Source organism: Eretmochelys imbricata, chromosome 3, assembly GCF_965152235.1.
Source record: "Eretmochelys imbricata isolate rEreImb1 chromosome 3, rEreImb1.hap1, whole genome shotgun sequence".
Taxonomy (NCBI): Eukaryota; Metazoa; Chordata; order Testudines; family Cheloniidae; genus Eretmochelys; species Eretmochelys imbricata.
Genome location: NC_135574.1, coordinates 72,210,836 through 72,235,219, shown reverse-complemented (window position 1 = coordinate 72,235,219; position 24,384 = coordinate 72,210,836).

Below are 24,384 nucleotides of genomic sequence, written 5' to 3'. Positions count from 1 at the left end.
GTTTTTCTGCAGCATTGTGGATAGTTCTTGTTAAAAGGTAAAATAAGTTTAGCAGTTTGACTTCTGCTGAGGAAATACATTCTGACAAATAACTGGAAGAATTCTGGGGAAGGAATGTATCATGTCAAACAACTTGATCAGTTTTGTGTTGACACATGACATCCTGTCAAATCCATGACAGCATATCTCCCCACCAAATTACTCCCAATCCTCTGACCATTCTGATAGAGAATCCTTTTCAGAGGGAGGTTAAATGATATTTTTGTGTCTCTTTTCATTAATATTTAAATATTAAGGAAAAATTCATTTTTAGGTTCTTGTGTAAAGTACACTATGCCTTTCAAAACTATTAGATTTTTTTCTAAAAAATCACAGCTGACCAACTGAATCTAAGAGTAGGAGCAGATTTTTTCTTTTAAAACCCCCCAATATCCAGACACCCTGTACATTTTAAAACAACAAACAACAGAAACTTTGTGACAGATTTCTGTTACCAGTCTGCCTGAGGCATCAGGCTGAGGCCGCAGGATCGATTGGGGAGGAGATGACGGAGCACAACAAGTAACTGAGTTTTTAAAGCTTTATTGAAAAAATAATAAAATAACAGTGGAGAGTGCTGGAGGTGGGGGGGTTTCCCATGTCACTCGGAGGAAGGAAGAAAGCGTTAGTGCCCCAAGCCCTAACCCACTTTCATATTCACACCCGCACTACCTGAGGCTGCTAAGAAGAAGACGGGAAAGGGTAGATGGGAGTTCTTGTCCCGTGCACTGGTCGTCCAGGGTCCACTGTTGATCTCCAGTTTGCCTCAGCTCCCAGGAGGGTTTTTAGTCCTGGGGTCTCTTGGAGGCATCTCCTTAAGAGACCTTTGTTCCCCAGGCTCTGTGTACCAGTCCAAACCGGCCTTCCGTGGTTTCTTCAGCTTTCCCAAAACACACCGGTTTCAGGGCCGTGAGACAGTTATGTTTTTCCCTTGTTGGCCTTCGCCGTCTCTCTCCTTTTCATGGACCCTGCATTTCATTCAACAGCTCTCCTTTCTCACGGCTGGCCGGGGGTGGATCCCCCCCCTTCTGTCTTGGCAGGTAGCAGAGTGAGTATGGGCAGTGGCCTTGGGCTGGCGGCAGCTGCTTATCTTCAGGTTTAGTTGGAACATCAAGTTAACCCATTCTTTTCTTCTTTCCTCCCCCTTCACCCTTTTGACGCCTGTAAAGAAAACTTTTGTTCTGCATTCACACCTTTAACCTTTCCCGACATCCTTTCCAAGACATACAAAAGCATTAGCAACATATGAGGCTGGTATTTACCCAGGGGACCCCTGGGGGGGGGCATCATATTGTAACAACTTGTAAGGAGAAAACAAAAAATGGAAAAGCTAAGAGGCCAGAGTTTGTGTAAATCAATATTACTCCATTGACTTCAATGGAATTATGCAGATTTACATCAGCTGAGACTCTGCTCTAAGCTCTTTGGCCTTGTCATGAAAGAGGGATGCCTCAGAAATATCTTGATGAGCCTTGAGGATAAAGCATTGCAGAGTCCCTGTTATGGCACCTTGAAGGATAAGGCCCCACCCTTTGCTCTTCCCAACAACAGTGCACAAGCCCAGTGATCTTAACTGTCACAACATAGTTTAGGACAACCATAAAGAAAAGATTGTCCCATACTGTAACTATGCTGCTCTATTTTGGGTGTACTTTACATTTCTGAGGGCAGTGGTGCTGGAACACTTTTTATAGTGGGGGTGCTGCAAGCCAATGAAACTGCAAAGACCCCTTTTTACCTCACACCCCGCTTACCCTAGTCTGTCTCCCCACCCTGCAGAACTAGGGCTGGGAGCAGGGCTCTGGCTCCGGGACGGGGGGACAAAGACAAGGGTAAGGGGTCCAAGACAGTGGCCACAGCTGAGGGCAGGTGTGGAGTCCCTGGCGCAGGGCTGGCAGTCGGGACCCCAGGTGTCGGGCCAGGAACTGGAGCCACGGGCATGGGACCAGCCGCTGGGACCCACGCTGGGGGTCAGGAGCAGAGCCCCAGGCATGGGGCAGGCAGCTGGGACCCCAGGTGCGGAACCAGGAGCAGAGCCCCTGCACCTCTAATTTTTGCGCCTATGTCTGAGGGCTCTGCCTGACTGCAGAGATGCAGGTGTTTATTTCAGAGAAGACTCTGTGCTCTCTTGAGTTCACCTCAGAACTTTTTTTTTCCCGACCAGACATTAAAAAATGGGCAGGGATTGTAACTGGAAAAGTGGAATTCTGCAAGGAGAAGGATTTATAGAAGGAGAATATACAGTGGACTTTCTTAATTGTAGCTCTTGTATTTTTAAGTTATGTCAAGGGTACCTACAGCATGTGGGTCGGAGTCCTTTTTAGCCAGTTTAAAAAGTGAAATAAATAAAAACCATGTGGAGACTTTACTTTTGCAATTTGTGTCTGGAAACAGGTTTCAGAGTAGCAGCCGTGTTAGTCTGTATCCGCAAAAAGGAAAGGAGAACTTGTGGCACCTTAGAGACTAACACATTTATTTGAGCATAAGCTTTCGTGAGCTACAGCTCACTACATCGGGATGCATTCAGTGGAAAATACACTGAATGCATCTGATGAAGTGAGCTGTAGCTCACGAAAGCTTATGCTCAAATAAATGTGTTAGTCTCTAAGGTGCCACAAGTTCTCCTTTTCTTGTCTGGAAACAGTACACCAGACCACGTCCCCTTCTAGCTTCAGTAAGTTCAAGTCCGTGCCCAACTTCTCACTCCCTCTACTCCAGTATGAAATCCCTGAGCTCTGGCTCCAGGCTGAGCCTGCAAGTCTACACAATAATGTAACAGCCCCGTAGCCCAAACCCTATGAGCCCAAGTCAGCTGGTATGGGCCAGCTGCAGGTTTTTCTTTGCTGTGCAGACATATCCTTATTGTCCTTTTTGTTTTTCCAGTTTCAAGGTGTGTTTTCATTTCCTTACAAGAAACTTAGCCACAACCAAGTCTTGGCCTTTTTGAGAGTTTAAAGCTGTCAAACCCAGGGCTCAGTGACTAGTCAGAAGTTGTGATCAGATGCTATATGTCTGGTTAGCTATACTTCCACAGATGTAGTCCAGGTTTTCTCTAGAAAGTAACTGGAAGAGTGAATGCTCCTTGAACAATAACACTTATTTTCCTTTTGGTATCCTGTTCTCTGATAGATCCTTTGCTATAGAAATAGTAAAAAGGTATTGCTTTTTGACTGACAAGTATTATTTAAACCCAAAACATTAAGGCCTATAATTTCAAAAACAATTAGTGATTGTGGGCAACTGGTTACTGAAAATCAGGCCTCTTTAAGGTACCCAAAATCATTAGTGTCTTTTGAAAAGTTAGGCTTAGAATCCTGAATTCTTTCTTCCCACTTACGCATATATTCGTGTTCCAAAAACCAGAATAATTTGACACTAAACTTCCATTTAATATCGGTCTATACTTGTTCTAAAATAACTCTCCACACATGGACTGCAAAGGAATTAGCTTTAAAAAAGATCCAATCTAATAAAGCTCTACATGGTGCAATAGCCTTCTGTTACTTTCAATATAGCTGTTTACACTTCCAATATCTGGAGTAGACATTTTCTGACTGATGTTTGGCTTTTTTACCCCCGCATTGTAACATTTTTAAGGTGGTGTAGATAAGTCAAGCTGGTTTGGCAGGCTTTGAATTTCCTCTGAACTTGTTGATTTTCATGGGGCCATAGGTCAGTTACTTTGCTTACCCAGTTTAATCCAAAGTGGTGTGTATTGCTATCAAAGAGATCCTCATTCCCAAAATTATCTTCTCTGAAAATTGTATTTTCAGAAATAACATGGCAGCAGCAATCTGTGTAATTTCAATTTAATTTGCTGCATCACTATCTATTTGAACATTTCAGGATAAAAGCTGCATTGTGATGTTAATATTCATCCCTCCCCTGAGTCAAACAAAGCAGTATAGGTGCCTAGATACAATATAAATATGTATTACTTGCAAAAAAGAAACTTAGGTAAAAAGAAATTCATTAAAGATGCAAAGTCTAGCATTGAAAAGTTAGGAAATACTAGCAGGTGTGAAGGGAGATTGATGGACAAGTGCCAGAGTTACTGGGGGAGGAGGAGTATTTTGCTTTTTATTGGAATATACATTCTGTTGCTTTGTTTTCCCAAGTCCGTGACCATGCTCCCTTTCTTCTAATAAAGATTCCCCTGTTTGTACACAGTCTGAGAGTGCTTACTAAGAGAGTGCTTGTTAAGAGAAACCAAGGAGATTGTGTTTAGTTTACATATCTGGGTGGGGGCTTGAAGAAGTTTAGTTATTTGTCAGGAGGGACCCTAGATACATTGAACTTGTCCTTTTTCGCTGCCACTCACCACCTGAAAGAAAGGTTACTTTCAGATGAAGTTGCCTGATTGTTTAGTTTTTGCCTGGTTGTTTCAGATTCAATTACACCACCCAAAATTTGCAAGAAACAGTTTTTGGTTTATAAGTCTGAAAACTGTGAAGAATGCAGTTTCCAGTTTAAATGACTTGTGTGACTCTTCATTAGTTCATAGATAATGCAAATTTACAAATTTACTCATTAGCAAAGAATACACAGAAACAAATTAGCGCTCAGTTGCAATCTCCCATGCGCAAGCACCTGTCACTACACATGCATAATCACTGATTTCACAAGGGATACAGCAGTATGTTCCCTGGATATGTGCAGCCAAAATTAAGCCTTCTGACAGGAGACGCAGATAGAAATTCACACATATAATAATTTTAGATAATTACTTTATGAAACTATGGTCAATTGTTTTAAAGGTTCCACCAAAAGCATCTATTTTTTGGCATATTAGGCATTACAGAAATAACCATGCCTGGGGTATGGTGCGTAGAAAGACACATATTTACAAGACTAATGTACACAAAAAATGTAGTGCTAGATGGAATAATAACAAATAATAAATAAGTTATTCATGTATGTTACAGCGTTTTATATAGAATGCAGGCCTCGGGCGTTGCCTAAAGGTACTGCCAGGGTGCCCGGTACATCCTCTCTTTAGTTGCAGGCAACTTCAGGCTTCTTAGGTGATAGAGAGGATTCTGCTGAATTTTAATTTCAAATCACAGCTTCTGTCCCACTTCTGCTTCTGCCTGCTGGACATCATTTAAAACTGTTTCTTTCCAGGGGGAGTTTTGGTATTTGCTGCCACTCATAATGAGTCTGTCACTCCTGTTTTGTACATGTTTGGCATAATTAGTGGTGCTTAGTAACCTGGATCCCATGTTCTGTCACCGTTCCATTTTATACTTCACAGTTTTCCTTTCGCAAGTGATTGGAACATAGTGGAGGAATTGTCTTTCTGTTTTGGGTGTAGACTTTCCAATCAAAGTGGCACTTGGACAATGATCGCATGTACAGTAACTCTCAATTCTGTCAAAAATTTAGAATGACAATTGGTGAGATCACTTGAAATTAATCATAATTAATTTCTTATTGATTGACAGGCTAATTCCTTCACAGAATAATGTGCCAAGGCAAATGTCAATCAATGCTAACCACCTGCCTTCCTTTACAACTAGCTTATGCTTCTTGGAGACATTCGTTGCTAAAGATTTGTTCACATTACGTTAAAAACTTGCACAATATCTTATACAGTCAAATCAAGTGGCTGCAAATGTCCATATGCAACTTTAATGCCTCACCAAAGACCCAGTAGTTGATTTTACAGATTATTCATTCAATTCTGCACCTCCATATCAGAGGGTCTGACAGAGCTTTTAGTGTACTCTGTGAGGAAATATGGAATCAGAACAAAATGTAAAAAATGGGAAAGCAGCAGGGTTTGATTTCAAAGCAGTTTGTCATTATTTGTTCTGACTCCCAAGTAAACATTACACACAGGAAATCATACAGAGACCTGCCTGTCATATTTTCTAACTAGAGGCCAGAATACCACAGAGATCACTGAGGAATGTTGCTTCTGTTGGGAGAAGCAGTCACTGGCCGTTTTAGTGTCTGTGTGTGTCTGTGTGTAAAATGCAAAAGAGAGAACTTGAATGTTTTGGGGAAGATCCTTTTTTGGTATGAATCAGTGTAGCTCCATTGAAGGCAGTACAGATACACACATTTACACCAGCCAAGGACATGTCCTAGAATTTAATTAAAACATATTTTCCATATCCATAAGCGTTCTGAATGCTTTTTAGTAAACATATCTTCCAGTTTAGGAAATAAACACTACATCCTCACATGGACAACAACAACAACAACTACTTCATAAGATTTCTATTTTTTCCTTAAAGTTCTTCTTTTTAATTAAACAGAAGGCTTCTCCATTCATTCTCTTTAAATAAAAAGAGGCTTACTACATACCAAAGATCCAGCATGTGTTCTATGCTTCAAAATTATATAGAATCACAGAAAAATTCCAATATAAGATTTGGGGCAGATTATGAGTCTTTTTTCACCAGCAGCTACTCAGATAAACAGTTCCATTGAGGTCAGTGGCCCTACTCATGTGAGAAATTGCTCACCAGTGTGAAGAAGGGGGTTACAATTTGGCCCTTTGTAAGCCATCCATGTACATGTTCCACTTTTATACCAAAGAGAAGGCATTCCATTAAAAAAAAACAACATTGGACATATTACACAAATTATTCTTCATCTAATCTAAACTGAATGCTTTTTTTAGACATGCAATAGAATGAAGCTCTTTGAAAACATGATATGGACTGCAAATACCTTGCACCTAACTTGAATAAACAGTGGAACAGCTGTGCTACAGAATATATTCCAAATGGTGTTCCAATATGTAGGCCCTTTCTCCTGAAAAACTGTGCAAAAATAAGTTTTCTTTTTCTCCTCTTTTCTATTAAATATGACAAAAATGCACAGTCTTTTCACTAGCAATTCAGAGACGTTTACTACTAACTCCAAAGTTGTATCAGAGATTGTGTCCCTGAGATATGCCCTGTCCTTTTAAGACCTAGGTAGCTATTTTGAGTGACTGCATTCTGATAGATTTACATCTTCTTAGTAGATTGTTTCCTGGGGGAAATATCTGGTCCAATAATTTTCTTTATCTTTTAAAAAATGTGGTGTTTTTTAAAGGTGTATTGATGTCTTGAATTTACCCCCAATCGTTGGCCATCTTTAATTCTCATTTCTAATCCCCTAATACTGTTAATCAAATCCTTGGCCTTTGTAATTATTGTTCAACATCTTATTTAGGATTATAATTTTTCCATAGCTAGACAATATCCATAGATCATCAAATATTCATTATATAATCACATAAATATAAACCTCCAAAAGATGTTTAGAACAATTCAAACTACTCACAGTTTTAGGGAGTTAGGCAATTAGAAACGAGACTAATGGGTTGGCCAGGGTGCCAGGTAATAAAAACACCATTCCTTAAAGATGTTAGGAACATAGGAATTGCCAAACTGGATCAGACCAAAGGTTTATCTTGTCTGGTATTTTGTCTCCAGCAGTGGCCAGCACCAGATGTTTCAGAGGAAGATGTAAGAACCTTACAGGATGCAGATGTGGAGTAATCTTCTTCTGTCATTAGGTCTTATCCTAGTGTCTAGTAGCTAGAAATTCACTTAACCTGAAGCATGAGGCTTCAATATCCCTTCCACAAAATTTTGTTGTCATTAATTATAACTTCGTATTTTTTAAATACCCATAGAAATGTCCAATCCCTTTTTGAATCTTGTTAAATTCTTGGCCTCAGTGAATTTTAGCATTAAAAGGAAAAAGGGATTGATGGAAACAGTGGAAGAGGTGGGGTAAAAATCATGCTAGGTATTGAAAATCAAATTAAGCTTCCCTTTTGCATAATATGAGCTGGTTTAAAAATGGGCATTATCATTAGCTCTTGTGCATGCAAAACTCATATTAGATTCAATGGGAGTTACATCTGAGTAGAGAATAAGGTAGCATAGCAGGATTGTAACCTGTCATTTGGACATTAATGTTATGTACCTCCTTATTCCCTTTATTAACCATCCCCTTCATATTGCCTCCACAGATACCAATGCATGTGTTCTTTTTCTGGCACATTGGTTTTCTTATTCTGTAGAATCCAATCTATTTATTTCTCATTAATAAAAGTGTGTCCATGCAAGGCTCTGAGCACATATACATTCACTATAATAAAAATAACAATTAGGACCACTGCCCCAAAAAACTGAACGGTCCAAAATCTGCCCCTTCCACATGGATTCCTCGATAATCAAAGCTCCATTTTACGGACATCGCCAGGTAAATGATCAAAAAGATTACGGAAATGTGTTGCATATATGAGAGAACTAACCATCAGTTGTGATAAATCACCCTCAGTTACCGACTATTAGAGCCCTGTGACAAAATTATTACAACCAGAAAAATAATGTGAGAATCATCACATTCTCCTGTAGGTTAGTGAAAAAGAAAAGAAAAGAATAAATAAAATAAACCAAATTATTGTTTTTGCTTCATAGTTTTAATGAAGACCACTTCAGAAGAAGTAAACATTGATTTCCACATGGGACTATTCTCTCATATAGAGCTCAAAGAGCCAAATCACATTGTCCCACAGGAAAACATGGAGAAGGGAGGATGGGAATCTGCAAGTTTAAGTTCACAGCATTTGTGCTTTATTTGCCTCATCAGGGATGAGGGATTCAGTCGTGTGGAAAAGGTGAGAAGTATGGTCATGACAGCCTGTGGAGACACAAGCCGTGCATATTGGACATGTGTGCAGTATGTTACCTGCTGTCTAACCTCCTCTTTCCCCAGACCCATGATTCACACTCAATGACTCTTTCCCTGTGGCTTCTTCCCTATTGGCCTAAACCAACTCCCACTGAAGTCAAGATGGTGGATGTCATCAAATGGACTTTAATAGGAGTTGGACTGGGCCCTGTCTGAGGAAAGTAGAGGCCTTTGAGGGACTTTTAGAGTTGTAACATACAGCAGTACCCCCTCGGGCACATGGAAATCTGGTTTTGAAAGGGAACATGTTACACAGAGTGGATGTTCCCAAGCTTTAAGCCCCTTCCTTTTTGCTCTACAAACTCATGGGACATCAGCTTTGGGATGTGCATACTAAGAGGCCTCTACAAGTTTTGGGGAAGGAAGATACCCCAGAGCTGCACTCATCCCATACCTTCCATTGGTTTTAGAGTCTTTCCTTATGTTTTTTCACCCAGTCCATAAAGTAGAGGGGAGCATCTGTTTTTTTGATATTATCTACCCTGCCTCAGCCTCTCTCATTCTCCATAACCCTGTAAATATGGAGCATTGAATTACTTCCTATTCAAAGTTTCTAAACAGTGCTTTCCCTGCATTGAATTTATCTAGCATATTAGCACTGATGGAGCCAGTGGCAAAGTTGATTGGGAGGGCGGAGCTCCCATATTATAAAAGCAAAATCTCCAGAGTCAGTGGCTAAGTGTCTCAACCAATTTGAATTTAAAAAGAGTGTTCCCAAATTCTCAGGGCTCACTTGAGGAAACTAAGCAATTCAGAAGACAGTTCCCTAGCAGATGGCTCAATCTGTGCTAGTTCAGCAACCAATCTGCAAAATAAAATTAATAAATAAACAAATACAATTAAAATCTAACTACAGCATTGTGCAAGGTGGTTTGTTGGTTTATGTCTGAACTGGTGTTTGAAGATTGTCAATAAAGACTGAAAAAACTGAAAACTTGACCACGTATTAGAAGTTCTCCATTGTACCATACTGGAATATAGCCCAAAAGTACTCTGTATCATACCGGGAGACTATTTAAAATCATCTTAGGTTGTCTGTCTACAGTGACCAGTGTAGGACTTCTTGCAAGCTTTCAAAGACAACACACAAACCTGGGGATTGTATCTATTTTAGCAAGTGAGTCACGAAAACATCACAGCTGTTCATTACCATATGAATTTAGCACAATTTCTAAATCCCCAGTTCATTGTTGCCTCTGTGTTTATCCTTTGTTATGAAGGGAGGCAAGTTGTTATTTTATTTATCTGAAGACTGTATTGTGATAAGCAAAGCATTAGGAATAATCATACCAAATTCGCCATACCACAGTAGTATCCGGTTAAGAAAACTTTTTTGATATGAGCTATCTATGCTTTTCATCAGAAAAAATTGTGTAAATTACAATCCCTGATTTAATGTTTTGTATTCCTTTATAAAAAAAAATGTATGTTAAACTTCAAATAAGAGATGGGTAAAAAGTAGAGCTAGTTTTGTAGCCTGCTTATGCCATGACTACTAAAGAACAAACCTCAAATGTTTCACAGCTTCAGAAAGGTTAGGTCCAGCTCCAGCCCTCTCAAACATTTGGATGGATCTTTTAGGTTATCCAAATATACTGAAGTTTCTCTTCTCTTTCCCCTTTTTTCATTCCTTCCATCTCCCATTCTCCTTCTGTTAACCCAGTAAGCTCTAGTTTCCTTCCCTTGTCTTCCATTTCTCTCTCTCCAACTTCCAATGGGCCTCCAACCTTGAGTGGTTGGATGTAGGTGTAAATTATTCAAATTTTAAATATCTCTTTTAGCGAGAATCAAACATAGTGGAAGATGGTTTTGTAGTTTTGCCACTGGACTAGAAGTTGAAGAAATATGGGTTCAGTCAATAAAAGACTTGAGAATATAGAATACAGGATCAGGGCCATCTACTACTGCTAAATCTTGACTTAAATTCTTAGGGCCATATTGTCCCTAGTCCTATTTACATGTGCAGAGAAAAAAAAGACACAACAAGCCTTCACCTGGTTGTGCCACATAGCAGAAGTCAAGCTCAAATTAAGTCTTTGCACTGTGAGGCAGATAGGCCAGGGTATAAAAACTGAATCCCAGAATTGTGATTTTAGGAGACAAATAATTTTTACTCTGAGTGAGTTAGAAGTCTAACCTTTCTTCCAGATTTTGTATAAAAATAATGTTATTCAAAGTTGAGCCAAAGTATAAAGGGGACCTTATAAGCATCTCTCTTAAAACAGGAACTGTCCTTCTCTGGGCATGGCTAAAGTGAATGTATGATCAGTGTATTCCTATGATTTCAGTTCCAACTTTTTATTAGCTGTGCATTTTTTAAGTTATTTGGGAGGTGGGACTTTTTAGGATGGTTCAGATAATGCCTGTAGACTGATCCATGACCTCTGATGTCTCAAAATATCTACAGACCTGCTGAATGGCTGGGTTTATTTTTGGATCTGTAAAATTTCTGAGCCAAAAGTTTCTAAAATAGGGAATTGCTTTATTTGCCTGAAGGTGACCTAATTGGACCTCAATGGGTGATGCCAATGACCTCAGAAGAGGAGTGTCTTATTCTGATTCCCCCAGAAGCTCCTGAGAGGAGTTTCGAGGGGGAGGAGCCACCCAGGTCAACATCTTCAAAAACTGTCTGTTAGCTTGCTTGCTTCTGCCTTGTTTGCTTGCAATGGATGCTGCTGTGGCCATTGGCTGCTGTTCTCTGCCTATGAAATGCCACCATTCCTGACAAAGATATCTGTGCTTCTGCCACCCTCCTGACTGGCCACCAGGATTAGAAATCCAGCAACATGCAACATCCCACCTTTGACATCTATAAGCAAGTAGCCTCCAGCCAGCCAGCAAATATGTCAATATTAAACATCAGAGCCAACAAGACCAATTGTCTGCCAGCTTCCTGAAATTGAATGAAGCTGCAAGAATCATAGAATATTAGGGCTGGAAGAGACCTCAGGAGGTTATCTAGTCCAATCCCCTGCTCAAAGCAGGACCAACACCAAGTAATCACAACAATCACATCCTGTATAAGTTTATTGGAAGAAGGATGCCTCTACCACAGTATTCCTGCACTAGATTTTAACACCAAGAGGTGGCTAGTAGAGGTAGTGTGTATGTATCTAGAATAACAGAATATACATGAGAATGGATCATATAGAATAGTTCCTCAAACATTTAAAATAGCCTTACGTTAAACAGCCTTGCTCTATAAAAGCTCACATGCACAAATATTTCATGGGGTAGGGATTGTATATTTAATCCTGAGCAATCATGTTATTGCCCCCTAAACTTGTCATTTGAACATTAACTGTAACAAGCTGGGCCATCTTGAATTGTATTGCAATGTTTCACTGTAACCCTATGTTCTGGGAGGGAGACGTGATTTGGTATCACCCAACCACTGTTTGGGTGGGCTACCTGAATTGGCACCAGCACCGTAGCATCAACGTTAGCATCAATCTGGGAGTGATTTGACCATCTCTCTATTAGCCAGTTGGCTGAAAACTAAATCTATCGACAGGCATTGAGATTGATAATGCCCTGTTATTTGGGGTACTGATAGCTAAAAAAAAAAAATTAGTTCCTTCACAAATTGTTGCATTGAACTTATAAGGAATTGTTATGCTTGATATGCTTTAATCAAGTGAGCATTTACATTAACACGATGACTTGATATTAATCCACTTTCAATTTGATTTGTTTATATGTATTTTATGTTTTTGCTTAATTATTTAGTTCAGTTAATAAAATATCTACAATTGGAATCCTGTGTAGTTTGGATGTTTGCTCCCCAGACATCAGGGTTCTGAAGCTGAGGAGTAAAAAGAAGGAATCCTGTGCCCTACTTAATGGTGGTCCCTGGATGTGCCCCCATAGTCCTTCCACAAGTGGAACACAGTTAGCTTATAAGGAAAAAATAATTTATGAATTGATCACTTATTTTGATAAGTAACGTGGGTTCCAAAACCCTTGAGGGCCTGGTGTGATGGATATGAGTAGGTCAGCCTAAAGGCTGACTTGTTCCCTTTTGTTATATAGTCCTTACAACACTAACCTGAGTGCGTGCAGCCACTACAGCATCACTTCCCCACTGAGTGGCCAGAACAGGCCCTCTGCAGGGCAGTACATGTATCACCCAGTTGAAAGACACCATGGTGATCACAATCCTTTTGTGATCCAGGAAAGATTGAGCTGGATCTGCCCTAGATAAGGATCTGTCTCATTGCGTCTATTTTATGACGCCCTGGCTACCTGGAGCTCCTGTTGGGGCAAAACGCTTCTGCACCACTTCCTACAGTAGTCTTTGTCTTAAAGGCACACATTACTCAATTAATAGATTGCATTTTAAGAATAAACTGCAAACAGCTCATTATGGCTGATATTTAAATCACTCCATTCAGCTGAATAGGACAATAACTTATTTAATAACAATTACACTGTTGTTGTTGTTTTTCCCCCCTAAACTCTAGCATTCGGCTACAAAAAGACATTGTAGGGAAACGTGATTCTCTCTATTGTTTCTTTATTAACAGAAATTTTGTGATCTGATTTGACACATACTTATACTGTAGCTTAGGGGAGTTTTTGCAAGAAAAATCTGTATCTTCTAGGGCCCAGTTTTACACGTATGCTTTACTCAGTAACAATAAAAATAAATCAATAAATCAATCAGTAGAAAAGTCCAGTTTGAATGAAGGAGGATTGCAGAATTGGTCTCATAATTTTCAATTTCAATAGTAATTTTTTCAAAAAAGAATGACGGTTCCCTGTGAAATATGGGTAGCAAACTATACTGCAGGATCTATTTTTATAGACGGAAGTATCCTGCTGTACGATCCCCAAAGAAAAACCGTCATCCATCTTCTGAATAGGTTTTAGCCTTCCTTCAATGGCTAGTTTTTGAAACAGCTCATGACTCCAAGCAATTCTTTATAACTCCCTAAATAAAGACATCAGTCTGTCGGTAAAAACAGTGCATGAGCAGGAAGGGGCAGCTATCTCAGGGAAAAAAAAAAGCACTTATCAGCTTAGTTAAAAGCTGTGAAATGTTATTATTGAGTGTATGTCAATGTGATGTGTCCTTACAGTTTAAATGCTGCTTCAAGCGGAACATTTCACATTTATGATATATCAGTCTAAGTATATAAACTGTTCTCTGGAAAGAATCTTACCACTCCATCAAAGGTAATTAAAGGCAGAGGGGAAACTTGAAAGATAAACTATGAACTGAATTGGAAAAATGATCCTTTCATTCTGTGATATTTAAAAAGCCAGGCATTGAGAGCAAATTAACGAGAAGATGACCAGATATACAGCTGTTCCCCTTTGTTTGTATTACTTTTTAAAATAATGTTCAGAGATGGTTAAGCACTTAAGTAGAGAAGTTAAGTTGCACACCACAGCTGGTCTCATACTATTAGATGAATGATGTATTCTATAGTTGGTCAAATAAATTATTAATTTTTGATAATGTAATTTACAAATAATTGTATCACGTATTCAACCTGCTGTATTGAACATGCTACCTTGATTCTATCTCTGTATATGTGCGTTACAGAAAGGGCTTTAATTGCATGATCACATACTGTTTCACAAATAATGTCAAATAATATTATGTCATTTGCTCTTGGATTTTCTCTCCAATTTTTATGGGAATACTCAAAGACACTTCTTCTTGGTGAACACATCTCAATGGCAAATGTCAGGCTTTTAAGCCCATTAGTTTAAAAAAAGAGTACAACTTTTTTTTTTCATTTTAGGAAAAGTATATTCCTCCCCCACTTTCCTAGCCCTCAGAAAGGGCTATATCAATTTGTATATTCCTGCAATAAATAAATAAATAAATAAATAAGCAAACAAACAAACAAGTCCCATTCCCTCCTCCAAATCATGTTCAGATAGAGGCCAACCTGGCAAATTACAAAAAGCCAGGTGTGACTGTATTAGGCTATAATGGAAACCATTATGCACCTTAACTATAGAGATCACTGCAGCTCCCGTTATAATAAGCACAATCCATCCTTAATATGGTTACTCAAATTTCGAGGTCTGGCAAGGTTTCTAAAAGTACTGTTGGCCAAAGTGGGGATGATTTATAAAGCTCATAGATGATTCCATGCTTCATAACACTCCCCCATTTTGCAGAAACAATATTCAAGCTTGTGTTTATGGATTGCTATAAGAAGGTTCCCTCCCACGTACATTTTTCATTCATTCATTCTAGGCCTGAACCTGCTTCCATCAAAGTCAATGGCAAAACATCTGATGACCTCAGATAATGCCCTAAATCATGATATTTCATCACATTTTGTTGCACTGTGACTGTAGGGCCTTGAGGATTTGGTACTGGATTCAGAGTCAGGGAGTCTTGTGTTTTCCCCGACCGTCTCAGGAAGCAGACAGTTAACAAGTTCCAGTTTCCTCTGGCCCTAATCCAAAATTCATGGAAGGAAAGGGCTTTGGTCCAGGGCCCTTAGAAAGAAGTAAAGGCAGTGCATCAGAAGAGAGCGCTCCTGAAGTACCTCAGGAACCCAAAGGACATCACCAAATGAAAGTGGGTATTTTATTTTTCTGGGTGCTTTTTTTAAGGGCACTCGGCTATTTTTGTGGGGCAAGAACAGCAGTTGGACAATAGAAAAGGAAGAGTTGGAAGAAAGAAGGGTTAGCTGGGGAACTGACAGTATTTTGTCTGTGTGTGTGTGAGAGAGAGAGAGTTATTCCGATTTGATTTAAAATTGAAATATAAAATATTCTGAGGTTTAAATTTTTTTGAAAAGACATGAAATAGACAATAGCTGAGGCTTGTTACAATAACTAAAAATAATGTCGGAAATAGGATGAGGCTTAAAAATAAACAACTGGAAGCTAGCAAAGCAGTAGTTTAATACAAATGCTTTGCTAGTTTCCAGTTGTTTTTTCAAGCCTCATCTCAGGTAGAGGGTTTAATAAAGAAAAAAAGCTGGAAATAAGCAAATGCAGCAGTTTTTAAAATAGAACTGAAAAAGACAGAAAGCAGATATAAATAATAACATACAGGATAAATAGGCAGATATCTAAAAAAACATAACTTGTGAAAAAGTGAAGGTAAAATTACAGTAACAACCTGTAAAAGGAAGAGTTAAAATGAATAGATACATAAAAATTGGAACTTAGAAAAGTGCATTAAAAAAGAACACAAAAAATTATAATTCAACTGAAACAATCGAGTTGCACATTTGTTATCCTATAGATATATATATAACAGAGAAATGTTTTGATTTTTACCTTCAGTTTCCTAACTTCCATTGTGTATTAAACTTATTTGTTGTGTCTTGTCTTAAAATTAGATTTTGAGATCTTTGGAACCTTGTCTTATCGTTTATTGTTTGTACAGCATTTTTCTGGGGTACTCACGTGTATAGAGTTAAGCACGTGGTATAGTTGGTTGGAAAATGTTTTGGCTCTTTTCCCCCTTGTGAACACTTTTGATGAAAAACAATTTTTATGTGAAAGATTTAATCAAAAAACCATTTTCTGCTGAAAAACCATTTTGACTGAAACTGTTTGACCAGCTCTAATCAGGACCTTATTCTATGATTTGTTGTAATAAATCTGTGATCACATATGACATATATGTTTTTCATGTGTGCTAATCGCAACACACTGAATAAAATACACATTTTCTGTTTGTATGATATTTCTCTAGATCTCTAGTATATAGCTGTGTTTTGGGCCCAGGACTGATGTTTCTCAAGAGGCAAGTAAGACTTGGCTACAAAAAAATGTATGCTTTCTTCTCCAGCCATCCAGAGTTAGAAGGGTGAAGACTACAGAATAGGACAGTACCATGCTGGGTTGGGACAAATGTTAATTTTTTCACTTTGTAATTTGCAATTGGCAGCTGCATCTGGAAAAGGACTGTTGCTACAGCTCCTCAGCATGAGAGTGCAGATGTGTAGCCTTTAATATTCTATCTGATCTGTAAGAGTGTCTTTTTACAAGAATTCAGTGTTGTCCAATGTAATTCAACCCACAGGGCAGGAAATCCCATGCAGGATGGGAAGAAATTTTAAGGGCCAGTTCTGCATATGAACCTGAGCAAATAATTACAAGCTGTGTAAGATAAGAGTAGATGGAAGTTTAGTCTGTTGCCAGTCATTTAACTTTGCACATTTTCCTGTCCCTGAAATTTCCCTTTACATTTTATCTCAGTGATTAATCAAATGTCCATCTTAATGGCAGAAATTAGAAAAAGTGAAAATTATTATACCTGGAGCATAATACACTAAATTCTGTCCTCAGTTACACCTGTGAAATCCCAGGTTTAAAAAAGAGCAGCATCCATGCAACAAGCAGGTGTAAATGAGAGCAGAATGTGAAAAAAAAAAGATTCAAATTAGTTTTAAGAATGAACATAATGTTTTTAATTGGTGATTCAATGTTAAAGTATTTTTAAAATGATCTTTAAAGACCAAGTAATAAGGAAATAATTTATTAGATGTTAAGGAAATATGAATATTTTAATAATAAACTCCTATTTTAAGCACAGTAATTATGGGTCCAGTCTTTGTAAGGCACTGAACACATCTTGTGAGGTACCAAATGTTACAGGAGTGTTCTATAAATGACTGCTGTCTGTAGATAAGTAAATATGTAATAGATAAATTGCCAGTAGGTGGCATTCAAGAATGTGTAGCATAGTTCCTGCATTTTGTAGGATCACCAAATGTCATAGTGTGCTGCAAATGGCTTCCTTTGTTTAGCTCATTAAATGAAGCGCTTAACAGTAAGTACCCTCAATTGCCTTTAAACCCAATGGGAGCTGAGGGTATTCACTGCATGACTAGAGGTGATCTGCAGCACACAGGATCAGCTTAGAACAAGATATACTTTTAAAGATCGGAGGACGATAACTTCCTATTAATGTAATAGCAACTAAACAGTAGAACAGTAATGGTTCAAAAGGCAAAGCAACTCTTACTGAGCTGCCAAAACATTGTAGATATATTTGACTATTATATTTAATAACAATATATTTTACTGCTAAATTCTGAATATAACTAAGCAAATTTAGGTCACTCAATTTAAAGTGCTACAATGGCAACTGAAAAGCGGGAACTGGGGGGAGGAATAGCTCAGTGGTTTGAGCATTGGCCTGCTAAACCCAGGGTTGTGAGCTCAATCCCTGAGGTGGCCATTTGGGTCAAAAATTGGGGATTGGTCCTGCTTTGAGCAGGGGGTTGGACTAGATGGCCTCCTGAGGTCCCTTCCAACCCGATAGTCTATGAATTTCTTTTATTTTACTACTCACAGTTTTTTTTCCTAAAACTGAATGTAGATTGAGGGTATATGTACACTGGTGCTGAAGGTGTAATTGCCAGCTCAGATAGATGTTCACACACTAGCTTTGGTTGAGTTTGCATTCGAAAAAAAGCAGCATAGCTGCAGTGGCACAGCTGGTGACGTAGTCTAGCCTCCAAAAGAGGTATTTAGGGCCTTGGAAAGGATTGCACTTGGGTGGCTAGCCTGAACTGCAACTCATGCTGCTGTGACTACAATGCTATTTTTAGCATGCTAGCTTGATTAAAGCTAGCCTGTGTATGTGTGCCCAAGATGGAAGTATGTAGATGTATCTTACGTGTCTCTGAACCATCCAATTCAGTATCTGCTGGCTTGCATCTTGAAGGTACTGTACCTGAATATGATGGGGATGGAAAGTTGCACTGTAGACCTGAGCCTGGATAAATTTCCTCTTGTGCAAATGGCTGCTGGAACAAGGCCTATCCACTGCTGAAATCCTAATTATGACTTCAGAACAAAAGGACTTAAGTTGAGCAGTGCCTGGACCTTTCAACCCTTGTGCGAATCCACAACAGTCAACACCTTGGCTGTCAGGTACCCTCTCTCTTATAGACATCCTCTTACTGTTTAATCTTGTCCAGAAATGGACTGTCTTGATACCTGAGTCTTGTACAGCATCAAGCATATTGTCAGGTCTTAAAAATCAATAAATAATATTATTGTTATAATATATATTATATATTGCAATATATTTCCGATTCATTACTGTGCCTATGCATTATTGTATATATATTCCACAAACTACGGAGTTGGAAGCAGTCAAGGGTATCTTTATCTGACTGTCAAACATTTAATGCCCCAAAAGAGTCCAACTTGAATGAAACTTTGTCTAAAATCTCCAAAGAATCCGCAAAAGCAAATTATGTTGACTTCTTACCAGAGAGGAGCTGTGTGGGCTGTATCCATTTGTTTATTTTTTTACCAAAGGAGATAAATTCAGAGCTATGCTACACTCAGAGGCAACTGTCATCCCTGGTCTCATTTTCACACAATATTCTTCCTGCTTTTTCTCTGCTGTGAAAAGGAAGCTAGCAGGGTAAATTGAAGGAAAAGGAGAGGGCATTGTAGAAAGGCTCTCTAATGACTGCTTACCACAGCATTCTTTGCATGATGGCTTAATTAACTAGCTACAGTATATATTCACTAACCTTGGTGAGTACTTGGGGGGTAGAGCAGATAGTTTCAAGCACAGCTTTGAGATGTAAAATCTTGTTCCTGCAGCCTTTTCTCTAAAGATTTTTAGCACTTCCTTAAACCTACTATATGTTGTTTGCAAAAGGCATCTGTGTATATTTGTAATGTACCACTGGGCGAAGTTTGACATGAGTTTAATACAAATTGCTTACTGATGTCCTCATCAAGGAAACACTCAACTCAAGCAGTGACTCAAAGAGTGTTAGTACCAACCTCAGGGCAGACTTTAAGGAAGCAGGACACAAACCCCAAATTGGTTGTGAATTCTGTACTTAGATTTCATCAACCAATAATCTAATATAAACTCCTATACCAGGCTTGACATGGAGTCATAGACAGTTCTCTTGGGTACTCCACTCTATCTCACCATCCAGGTGAGCTTATCTTTGTGATGGATTGTCCCTTACACCAATAGGTTTACTCAGGCTAAGCAGCTGAGGATCTCCTGCTTATCCCTAGAAAAATCTTGCCCCTGACAGCATAAAGATAATCAGTTAGTTCTTATTAGGGGTTTTACCCTTCTCCTGACATGTCATCTGAGCTGCCAACTCAACTGATAGGAGAAATTCACTTGCATGACTCATTTTCAAGAGGAGGAGGGCAGAACACCGAAGGCTTTTGTCCTCTTGTTGATGATGTGTAAGGAAATTCCAGTTGCAGTGTCCCACAATAGTCCACCTGGTATTGATGGATCTTTCCTTTTGGGAAGGGAATAACACCTCCCTTTGAAGATCAGCCTTTCACACTAATTAATGTCTCTCTCCTGTATGGTGACTGAAATATTATAAATGGGATTAATGCATGCAGCAAATCACAAGCATTCAATAAATTCTAAACAGTAAACACAGTCTTATAATTCTAATACGTATTTTAGCAATAATGACACATAGATGAGCCAGACAGATATATTTGTCAATGTTCAGTTGAGACATGGGAACTTGGCATGACCTAGCACCTGGTCTGCCAGCATAACACAAGGAAAATCTCATACATCTGAGTAACTTTACTCAAATTAGTAGTCTTCCTGTGATGATGTAGCTATGTGCCACTCCTAAAAGCTCTATTAACTCTTCAATCTTATTTACTTTGCTACTTTTACTCTCCAGCCTCTGTTTCTTAGCCATTGCTACCTATGTTTTTTTCCAGAACTTTATAAGAGGTATGTAGATTGATTAGAAGTCTTACTGTAGAAGAGTAGATTCTCTCCCACGCTCAAACTGTCAAAAAGAATGTCATCTCCCATTCAGTAAAACATTTAAAGCATGTGCAAAAATTTAATCACTTGAATGGTCCCACTGACTTCTATAGGAAACAAGCATGTGCTCAAGTTCTTTGTATAGTAGGGACAGGATTACTCATGTGCTGAAAATCAAGCATGTACTTGAGTGTTTTGCTGAATCAGGGCCTCAGTAAGCATAGTGAAACTAATTGATCTGTTGAAAAAACTTGGATGGTCCCATCCTTATGAAATAATACTTCTGGAAGAAGAGCATTCTAGAACAGGGGTGGGAAAACTATGGCCTGCAGGCCACATCCAGCCCATCAGACCATTTAATCCGGCCCTCAGATCCTGCCGTGGAGCGGGGTTAGGGGTTTGTCCCGCTCCAGCACTCCAGCTGAGGAGCAGGGTCGAGGGCTTGCCCCGTTCCGTGCAGCTCCCAGGAAGCAGCTGGCATGACCCCCCTCCGGCTTCTATGTAGTACACAGAGGTGTGGCCAGGTGGCTCTGCGCACCGTCCGCAGGCTCCACTCCTGCAGCTCCACCCCGCAGTGAGCATTCATGGCCTGCCATACAATTTCCATACCCCGATGTGGCCCTCTGGCCAAAAAGTTTGCCCACCCCTGTTCTAGGAAGTGGTGTGCAAATTAGCACAAAAATCTCCCATTTTTGCTTCTAGAATTCCCCTTTCACAAGTAACATTTACACTGGAGCTGGGTTTATGCAGATCAAGTATTTACTTGCCACATATTTCATCTTCTGAGGCTACGACTACACAGCACTCCTCTTGCAGCATCATGTAGAGTACGTGTAACTACACCCCACAGCGAAAAACAGGCTGCATCCACACTGCGGTGTGTGGCTACATGCAGCAGAGAACAAATCTGTCGGTAGGAAGGTACAAGGGAAAGGCTCTGCAGTGTGGGGGAGGCAGTGGGACACTGTTAAAATAGAAATGTAGCTGTGGGAGGCACTGCTTGAGTGAGTAGAGAGTCGTGTAGGGTACAATACAAGGTTCAGAAGGGTCTTTATTTACCTAAAAAGTGCCTCATTATCTACACAGCTATTTGCACTTTTGTTGGGGGGCATGTAGCTGAAAAGAGTGTACAGTGTAGACCTTTAGTTAGATTCCATTGTCAACAACATGCACAACCTGATCTGGAGTCAGAAAATCTGAGTTTATAGACAATCCAAATCTCAAATCAGTTAAGTCCTCATGGGTTCTGTAGGTATTGGTCTCTAGTGTACTGAAACTAATAGCATCAGTAATTTTCACACAAATTCTCCATATATTTCTATTTTATACACCAGTCAAATGAGGGTTTTGTAGAACCATAATTATAACAGCCACTTTCTTCAAGGACCTGATAGCTCTGTCTGATAAACTGTCATTTAGTCTGTCATAGACTCTGAGGCCAGAAGGGACCACTGTGATCACCTAGTCTGACCTCCTGTCTAACACAGAGCATAGAACATCCCCAATTAATTCCTAGAGCAGAGTTAGAGTCCCCCATCTTGTAAGTAGAGCATAAGCTTTCGTGAGCTACAGCTCACTTCATCAGATGCATTCAGTGGAAAATACAGTGAGGAGATTTATATACACACAGAACATGAAAAAATTGGTGTTATACACACTGTAAGGAGAGTGATCAATTAAGATGAGCTATTACCAGCAGGAGGGGGGGGGGGCGGAATTTTTGTAGTGATAATCAAGATGGGCCATTTCCAGCAATTAACAGGAATGTCTAAGGAACAGTGGGGGGGAAATAAACATGGGAAAATAGTTTTACTTTGTGTAATGACCCATCCACTCCCAGTCTCTATTCAAGCCTAAGTTAATTGTATCCAGTTTGCAAATTAATTCCAATTCAGCAGTCTCTCATTGGAGTCTGTTTTTGAAGTCTTTTTGTTATAAATATTGCGACTTTTAGGTCTGTAATCGAGTGACCACTATCTATTACAGACCTAAAAGTCGCAATATTACAACAAAAAGACCTCAAAAACAGACTCCAATGAGAGACTGCTTGAATTGGAATTAATTTGCAAACTGGATACAATTAACTTAGGCTTGAATAGAGACTGGGAGTGGATGGGTCATTACACAAAGTAAAACTATTTCCCCATATTTATTTCCCCCCAACCCCCCCCCCCCACTGTTCCTCAGACGTTCCTGTTAACTGCTGGAAATGGCCCCCCTTGATTATCACTACAAAAGGTTTTCTTCCCCCCTCCCCCGGCTCTCCTGCTGGTAATAGCTCATCTTAATTGATCACTCTCTTACAGTGTGTATAACACCAATTTCTTCATGTTCTGTGTGTATATAAATCTCCTCACTGTATTTTCCACTGAATGCATCCGATGAATTGAGCTGTAGCTCACGAAAGCTTATGCTCAAATAAATTGGTTAGTCTCTAAGGTACCACAAGTACTCCTTTTCTTTTTGCAAATACAGACTAACACAGCTGCTACTCTGAAACACATCTTGTAAGTGTGGCCTATCCATCCTGTAAGTATGTCCATACCATACTGTCAGCAGAATGGCCACAGGGTGAGAGACATTACCGTGACATTCATTTACTCTTTTTAATGTATTTTTAATTAAAAGACTTTATGACGCTTTTCAAGCTAAATAATAATGATGGATCATATTTTCAGCTGGTGTAAATTAATGTAGTTCCTTTGAAGTCAATGTAGCCATGTCGTTTTATATCAGCTGTGGATCTGGATCAGTAAGTGGTGTCCTGGCACAAGTTTGCTGAACCAGTCTTTGTGTCTCTGTACCAAGTTTAATCAGAGAAAAATAAAGGCTTTGTGAAGAAAGGTACTGACACTAAAAAGCTGCTTTCAAGCTATGTCTGCATTAATGACTATCAACTTCTGAGAAGAACTCTGCATTCCTATTAAAAGCAAAGCTGGAATCCAATATAGGTCACAAGACAGGGCTACCTGATTCAGAACATAGCAGCAGCAGTCCACAGCTAAAAAAGAGAACACTGGTCTGTGGAACACTCACTAACGACAAACTGAAGAAAAGGTGGAGGGGTTCCTTTCTGGGTAGAACAAGGAAGAGAGGCAGTTCAAAAAAACACCAGCACATGCCTCTGTTAAGTATTTCCTATGGCTCTGCTCTGATACTCCTCTATCAATCACAACTGACTTCTGCATTACATTCTAATTCCTAAGACACATCTCCTGTCATCTGAAAAGATCAAAGGAAGACTTGCTCAGGGACAATGAAACATGTTAATAGCAATCCCTCCCCTTTGTTTTTCAATCCTTTGCAAGGAAGGCTCTGATTGTAGTGAATTAATTAAATGGGTTCTCACACAATGACATATTGATCTGATCCCACTTTTCCTTTTTTAGATTTTTTTCTAGTTTTCCTTTTTTAAAAAATGTACACATTACATTTCTTGTAGGAGGCCTATGTTTCAAGGTTAAACTTGAAGCTTTATGATTCCAGAGCTGTTGAAACCAACATATACTTTCTCCCTTTTGAGAGCTATATTAACGTTTCACTTACTTATCCTCCCAACAGAATTGGGAGGTCATCATTTATCAGAATGGTAGTATAAAAAGCAAAGGACTGATTGATTCAGAAGGGAAATCATATTTCTTTCAGGCATATTTCTAAATTGCCTGACACACGTTTGCTTAGATGTGAAGCCTATCCCTGAAGGAAAGTTGATGGCTGAGCATGAATAAAATACATTTGTAGATTGTGGTGGTGAGTGTTCGGCTGGCAGTAGAGATTCATACTGGATGGAGGGCATGTCTACAAGCAGAGCTGCACTGTTTGAACTTAAATGCGTTTTTAATACAATTTATTTAAACTGATACAAACCCTGATGTGGACACTCTTCTCATTTTCAGAGTGGTTTATTTCAGTTTAGCTTA